Source organism: Panicum hallii, chromosome 6 (genome assembly GCF_002211085.1).
Source record: "Panicum hallii strain FIL2 chromosome 6, PHallii_v3.1, whole genome shotgun sequence".
NCBI lineage: Eukaryota > Viridiplantae > Streptophyta > Magnoliopsida > Poales > Poaceae > Panicum > Panicum hallii.
The window spans coordinates 27,733,153-27,741,879 of NC_038047.1; positions in this window are offsets into that span (position 1 = coordinate 27,733,153).

An 8,727-nucleotide genomic window follows, 5' to 3' on the forward strand; every position below is an offset into this window, starting at 1 on the left:
TTGCTTTTCAGCTGAAAATAAACCCAGAGCCTTTATATTGCCTTCATGAGTTTATTTATGGGCTAAAGTATACCCAATCCCGGGTAAGCCTTGCTGAGTATTAGTATACTCAGCCTTGCTAGTTTTATGTTTTCAGGTAACGCCTATGAAGACCCTACTCTTCCCCTGTTATGGCCCTGTGCTCTTCCAGATGATTGGTTCGTGGATTAGGATCCGTCCCCGACCAACATTGGTGATACCGAGTGATGTCGTGCCCGGTCTTAGCATGACATCCGTCTTGACGACGTGTTGTAATCATCGCGTATGTTTTTCCGCTGCTAAAAACCATAACTCTAACAGTTTGTAATAACTTTTCTAAATTTGGAACTTCGTACTGCTTTTGGAAACTCTTGTAATGTAGTCCCTGTGATGTAAAATATGATGGTGACTGTATCTCTGGACTCACCTTCGTGTGAGGTAACCTTATTTGCTCCTGTGTATCGGTGGTTTATCGGGACCTTACCCGACAGGCCAAGGGATTATACCGTTTGAAGCACGTTGGAGCCCTCGGAAGTGGACTCGCGTACTTGAGCCGGTATAATTCAGGTTGGTTCTACCACAGCTGGTATCAGAGCTATAAGGTTACTCTGGAGATACATTTTACCTTAAAAATGATTTCAGTATAAAAGTTTGACCAACAAAATGTTTGGCAAAGCCGTGTTGGATTCGTTAAGGATTGAGCTTAGTACGTAAAGCCCTAGGGTAATGTTTATAAGGGAATTAGAGCTGGCTATAATATATATATATAACCCTAACTACCAGCATTACTTTCTGTCAAAACTTAAATTTATGCACAACCCAACCTTACTTTCTATAACGACATCTTCGATGATGATGTAGGAAGGTAAGGATCCTCAGCCAACTGAGGGAGCTTGGCCTTCCCGTCGGTGATGTGAACCGAACGCTGTTTCTCAAGCAGTGGCCTACTTGAGATGCTGCCAATGTACCAACTTCGGTTGACTACATTGGGAGTATATAGTTAGGTAAGGGGGTATGAACAGCAACATCCCCGCATTTTGCGGTACCCCCGTGAATACGTTATCTCGATAACGTATGTTAACGTTGTCTGTACGGCGATAATTGTACAGATGTTGTTTCTATAGTGAACAGTAATGATTGGGGACGCTTTCATGACATCTGGCATGAAAGGTTCAATATATACATATTGTGTTTTCTGCAGGAATGCTAACCTCGATTCGATAGGTTTTGAACGGTTAGGATTATCAACTAGTTATTATAGGGAGAGACGTATTTATATGATGCCACCGTACTTAACCACGTAAGTCCAAGGTTACTTGGCAATTATTTTTGTTTGTGAGGACGTGTAGAACGTGCATGCATCATATTATCTTGGATTGATTTGATTGCCTTGTTTGTTACGTTGTTGTACTAAAATGTGTTGCTTGTATCTGAATGCCTGTCTAGACTTTGTATTGTAGGAGCCAACGTAATCTGCTAGGCTAACCTGGAGTGAGAAGGTCTTTTGTGAATCAAGTGAGTTGGGTCATGTTTGAACCCTATCACCGATCTTAGCTTGACAGCTAAATCAAATCCTTGATTTTGCTTTAAATCTGTTTCGGCAGAAACTGAGCTTTTCCTTTGATGGTTAAACCTTGATAATCATCAGCAAACCCTTGGATCCATTATTTAGTGAATCATCTGTCCTCTCTCGATGTTGTACCCTATCTTGTTGTCTATTTTGGTTACAACATCTGAAAGTTGCACCTTCATTTTTTGCTCAGATGATTTTGGATAAATTAAAAAGGATTTAGGACAATAATTACTTTTTGGATACAATTCTACTAGCAATAGTCATGCATTATAACATATACCATTTCTGGTCAGTGCATGGTGTTGCATCATCATCGAAAACCCGTAGACTAACTAACGGGTGTGCCTCCGGTGCAACTTTGGGTTGTCTTCGGTTTCCAAAGCTCTATCTTGTTGCTGTTGGCACTACAAGGTTGTGATTCCTCTTTTGTGGTGGTGTTTAATCACATGCAAATGATGCCGTGTCGGAACCTAAGGCCTCATGTGCGCTGCAGCCATATGATTGGGCCATTAGGAGCGCACTGGTGACTAGGTATATGTGACGTAACCCTACTGCAATCTCTCCTTATGCAACCTTACTAGTGTCCTAACTTTTGATCCTCACCTAAGGATATAAGACTACCCAGGTGTTAGTCACGAGAGAACGGTTGTAGAGTGCAGTCATGTGCATCATCAACTCATGAAGGTATGCATCATACTTCATGCATTTCATACGTGCATACATTGCAAGTATCATTATCCTTGCATTATAGTGTATGCATCATTGGGTCAACATCATGGTAATTGCATTGTGCCATATGCATCATCTCGGTCGTGCATGGGATCCCTCATCCTCATGTTGCACCATCATTGTAATCATACATCTCAGCAGTGCATCATGTTCATAGTCATATAGTGAGCATTGCACTCTGAATTAGAGCATTTTATCATTATCCCTCGATTGCATTGATATAACTAGTCATGTTTTGCAATCAACATCATCTAAACTATTCAGATAATAAACTCTGAGCAAGAATGTTTCAAACCTCACTTATCACTTTTTCGTACTATTCTCACTTGCTATCCATAAGTTTTATGATGAATGTCGCCGACATTTATCGTCCTCCTGTTGTAATCGTAGCTCTGTGAGAATTTGATCACCTTTTCCTCTCTTATCTTGTCAAACTCATCTATGTACCATCTCTTCATGCTCTCGTTATACTCATCTTGTCCTTCTCTTGTCATCAACCTCAATCTTCTCTGGTGTGATTGCTTCTTGCCACTTTTGATGGATGATTTGCTTCTCTTCCCTTCAGAGCCTTTCGTCCGAATCTCGGGACGAGATTCTTTTTAGGGGGGAAGGCTGTGACAGTTCATGTATTTGCAATGTTAGGCATATATTTTGTTAGTGTGAAATATATGTTTGTTAGTATAAAGCTTGTGTGTGTTTGTGTGAAGTTTTTGAAAATTTAAAGTGCAAGTAAAAAGGGGTATTTTTGTAATTACGGAAAAACCTAGGGTTGTTTTTGTAAAATGTATTTGGATTAGGGTAATTTCAAAATAAGTGAAATATGTTTTTCTTACTTTATGTCTTGTAAAAATATATATATTTATTCAAAAGTTTAATTTGAAATGTGTGTGTTGAAGTGTGTAAAAATTTTGGGTAAAATGGTAAAAATAAGGATATTTATGTAATTTTATAAAAGTACAAGTCCTTTTATGCAAATGTTTGAATTACAAAAGTAACTTTTAAATTTACTCAGGACTAAAGTGTAAAAGTGCAAGTCATCATGACATGTCTATCCAATCATTATGACGAGTCTATCCCGTCATCATGACGTGTCATAAATGTAATATCCCGGTAGTTAGACAACTAGATACTAAGTTTGGGTATATTATATGTAAGTAGGATATAGTGTATACAAGTTGTACAAAGCAATAAGGGTATATTTGTAAATTATAAGTTTTATAAATTTTCATGTGCAAGTGTGTGAAAATGTTCTTAAGTGTCAAATTTCAGATGGCTATAGATTAGAAAAGAGCAAAAGTTAAATAAACTTAAGGGAATAGACTTTATATGAATTTAAGGACCTTTATGTGATTAATACAAAGATATAAGGACTTACATGTGAAATGGTAAAAAGATAAAAGTAAAACTTAGTTTTACCTAAGGACTAAAGTGTAAAAGAGCTAGTCATGATTACTGCAGAAAAACTTACAAAGAGACCCCAAACATTAGAGCATTTTGTTTAAATTAACACATAAAGTTTATAATTTAAGTTGTGTTCAAAAGTTCAAAATAAAACAGTACCCTTTGAGATTTTGAACTTGAGCTCTAAAGCATTCTTGTAGGATTTGAAATTCTCTACAACTTTGCTTTAGACATTTTTCTCATTAGGATTTTGTATCAATGGGTAATTTTAGTTTACAGAGGAGTCCCTGAACTCCCCCTGCTTCGTCTTCCTCTGGCACCGCCGCTTCCCCGTCTGTCCCGCTCCTGCCACCGCCGCTCGCCGCCGATACCGCGCCCCGAGCTCCACCTCCTAGCTGGCATATCCTCCCACGCGTCATCCTCTCCCGGTCTCGACTTCTTTCCTCTCTCTTCCTGGCCTTACGCGCGCGCGCCACGGCAACCCGAGGCCTCCGCCGGCCGCCACCTCCTGGTCACCGTGGACAGGCCACCCCGGTGCCTTAACTCCCTCTCTCTCTCGCGCGCAGCAGCACCACATCAACATTTACGTTCTGTTCTACTACTCCCAGCATCCAATTTCCAGTACTCGAGCTGCATTCCGCCGCCGCCGTCATCTTCCACTCCGGCCGCGCACGGCACGCCCGTGGGCAGCCCACACCGGACCTCCTCCGCCCCAACCAACACCTGCACAAGCTTTCCCGTCATCCACTGGTGCTCCTCGCCCATTCGTGGCACTCCAATTTCCACTGAAACCTCGTCGCCGACGCTAACCATCCGCCGCCGCCCTCGTCGGCCTCACCGTGGGCAGCACCACTCACGCAGTCCCGAGCCCCCACAACCCCATAAACAGCACCACATCATCACCCTGAAGCTGTACGACCCATCCATTGACCCTCTGGTGCATCACAGTGCCTTCCCGACGCTCGCCGGCGTTCTTCCTCGCCGCCGCCGCATCGGTCTCCGTCGAATTCCCTCGATCCAGCATGATTTCATCCAATTGATGGCACGTACACGTTCCCCATGACTCACTGGTTCTCGTGCGCAGGTTACTTGCCGACATTCGCCACCGGAGCTCTGCCATCGACGGTGACCCCTCCGCCGTCACCTCGGGCTCAAGTCGAACTCCACTGTTCCGGCCATCCCCGTCCACGACAAGTAGCGCAACGAGACCACAGTAAGACCCTGAGCCTTTCCCTGCCCTTGAACCTCGCCGCCGGTGACCACCGTCGCCGGAACACGGCCGCCCCGCCTTACTCTGTCTCGGTTCCCAGTCCAAGGGCTTCGGGTTAGAAGAAAAAGAAATCCAGGGGGTTTTGTGCAAAGGAGTAGACTCAGAGGAATAGTGCCGAGGGACCTCCTTATGTAAATTTGGCTGTCAACTTAGAAATACTATATCTTTTCGAGGAAACATTATAAAATTGTAAACTAAATTTTATTGGAATCCTTAGATAAAGATCTACAACTTTATTTAAAGGGTCAACTTCAGTTTCTGAATGTTTGATGATCAAACTTAAAATATCAAATTTAGTTGCTTGTAGGCTTAGAAAATGCATGGTAATTCATAGAAAAATGATAAAATGGTAAAACCAGTGGTGATAATTTTCTTTAAACATGTAGGATTGAAGAAAAATAATTAACCTTGTACTTTAGCATTATTTTCTTAATGTACAAGTTTTATTAGAAATAAGGTGTAGTTTCCTTAATATAATTAATAAACACACTTTCAAATGTTCAAAAATCATGAAAAATATGTTATGGTTCTGTTTTGTATTATTGCAACATATTATTAAGTTTTCAACTAAGAATTAGATGTTAAGTAAATTGGATATAATATAATTGATTTATAATGTAATAGTAACTTAAAGTTCATATAAATAATTAGTGAGGTCAATTTACAAAGCTCTTTAATATAAATATTAAGAACCACCCCACTTGTTGCTTCATGCTACTAGTTAGTTAATTAATGTAATTCACCCTGTTGTTTAATTGGATTTAGATAAAACATATAATACTCGATAAATGACTGCCCAGTACAGGGTAACTAAGTTATTTATCGAAATATAACATCCTGTACATGGAATTGCAACTTTATCGTGAAATGAAATACAAATGTATGCATCCATTAAACTTCATCCTGCATATCATGTAGACTCGACCACTCTCGCTGACGGGGACTATCAGCTGATTCCGGATCAAGAAGGAAGTTATTCTGAAGACTCCGGGAATCTCGTCGCGGATTTCTCTGAAGCCCCGAACCAAGGTTCGGAAGAAAATAGTTTGACTAACCCCAACCCTACCAACGAAGGCAAGCCCCGGACATAACCCCTACTTTATTACACTGCAACCTATACTATTTATGTATATCTTTATGCATTAAGTTCTTAGGAGTTGTTTGTAAACCTTAGTTGCATAATTCCAGGAACCTATGTATTAAACACTAGAACTTGAGTCCGAATAGCTGCTCTGCTTATAGGACCGGTAGAAGTCGAGTGATTTCCTGTCACTCGCGCGATATAGGAGTTGTGATGTTTACATTCCTGTTATCATTATAAGGATGACGGACGGGAGTTTTATGAGGTATCATGGTCAAGATGATACCCCGTCTGTTTTGATGAATTTGATAAGGTCGCAGTGTGTGGTAGCGGTGGTTAAGCGTTTGAAAGTACTAGCCACATACCGTGAAATATGGTAAGCGGTAAGCCTAGTAATCGATCGGCCCGAGGAGTGGACATACCCCCCACCACATGTATTTGCTTCTTTTGGTTACTTTGTTCGATGTGTAGGCATACGTGTTGCTGGGCAACCAGGAGTACGGGTTTTGTAGTCGCGCTACAGACGTACGTCCTGCACTTTGGAAGTGCGTATGACCTGCAGTCGCTTGTGGTGGATCTGATCCACGAGTCGGAATGAAAGGTAAACGGTTGCTTCGGAACGACCCTGTGGTGTTCCAAGCGTGTGTGTTAGGTTTACCTTGCAAGGGTTGAATCTCGATTCAGAATCGTCCGCCTCTCACGATGTATGAGACTGCTTATTCCCTTTACCACATAGAGTAACAAGAGTAATTATGTGATTATCTAAGATGATGTTTGAGTAAAGATTCTACCATGTTTGACTAGTTATAGGTGCTTACCTAGAATGGTTAATCAACTAGAACCTGAAAGCTAAAAGTTGAAAATAAGGATCTACTCTTTGTTGCTTTTCCGCTGAAAACTCTACCCAACGCTAAAAGCCATCATGGGTCTAGTTATGGGCTATGGTATACCCAATTTCGGGTAAGTCTTGCTGAGTATTAGTATACTCAGCCTTGCTTTCGTTGATTTGCTTCAGGTAATCTTTCTGATGAGCCAGCATTCATTACACCGTGGCCCTACCCTTTGCCTGATGGTTGGTCCGTGGAATGGGATCCGTCCCCGGCCAACACAGATTCCGCTGAGTGATATTATGCCAGGGCTAGCATAATATCTGTAATGACGACGTGTATAAAGACTACGCTTTTCAAATTCCGCTGCTTTAACTGAAAACTAAAACCTGTCTTGTAATAATCTCTCCTCTGTGGGAGCTAATGATAATTTGTATATTTTTGTAATGTAACTGCCTGTGGTGTAAGATATTTTGGCATTGTATCTCTAGACTCACCTTCGTGTGAGGTACCTTGTTGGATCCTGAGTTCGGTGGTTTATCGGGACGTTACCCGACAGACCAATGGTTTTATACCGTTTGAAGTACGAGGTAGCCCTTCGGTAAGGACTCGCGTACTTGAGCCGGTGTAATTCAGGTTGGTTCTGCCACAATAAATGCTTGCATTTAGGTCCTGAAGTTTATAAAGTTACGCTCTTTAGGACAAAAGCAATTCAAATCCGACTTTTGTTCAAAGATTCACGTGTAAAAATATAAGTTTTGAGTTTTTGAACTTGGGCCCTAAAGCAATGTTGTAGGGTTTGAAAAACTCTCCAACTTTCGTTTTGGGCATTTCTTCATTTGGGTTTTAAATCAATGGGAAATTTTGTTTTACAGACAGGCCCCTGCAGTTTTCTAAAATTGTGCATAAGTCCTTGGAAAGTTCTAATGCCCTTTCTTCCCTGTTCTTCTTCTTTCTCTACCTTATCTCTTCACTGGCGTCTTCTTTCTTTTCCCACGGGCGGCACTTCCTTTCTTTCTTCCCTCCCTCGGTTCGGCTGCAGGAGCGGCGGCGCCCTGGGGGTTTCTCCCTCGCGGGTGCAGCAGGCAGTAGCAGCTCATGGCAGTGTGGCAGCAGGCGGCGCAAGGCGCGGGGCGGCTTAGCACGGAGGCCAGCGGGCGCGGCCCCTGGCGCGGGCACCGGCGCTCGGCGGGAGCGGCTCGGAGGGGGCGCTGGCCGCGGCTCGGCTGGTGCGGCAGCGAGCCATAGCGCGAGCGGGCGGCCGCAGGAGCACGCGCGCGGCAGGTGGACGCGCGGGCTGGCCGGCCCAGGCAGGGCGCGGGAGGGTGAGCGGCAGTAAGGAAGCAGGCAGTGGCGGGCCCAGGCGCGGAACAGATGCGCGCGGGCAGCGCACTGGCGTGGCGCGCGCGGAGGCGGAGCGGCGTGCGGGTGCGTGCGGCGCGGGCTGGCGGTGGCGCAGGCGCGCGGCTCGCGAGCGGAGGCACACTGCGCGGGTGAGCGGCTCAGCTTGGCGCAGGCAGCGCGGCTGCGGCGCGTTGGAGCGAGGGGCCAGAGGCAGAGGCTGACGGCTGCGGCGTGAGTGTAGACGCAGGGAGCGGGCGCGATCCAGGAGCAGACGCGCGCGTGCCCAGCAAGCTGGCGGTGTGCGGGTGTGACGCAGACTCGTGAACGGCACAGCTGGCAGTGCAGGAGCTCGCAGCGGTGGAGCGCAGGCGAGTGGGCGCTGGAGCGGTTCGCGGGCGGTGCAAGAGCGAACGTGAGCGACGCCGAGCGGGTGGCGCAAGCGTGCGCGCAGTGACGCGCAGAAGGTGGCGGTGTGTGCAGGTGT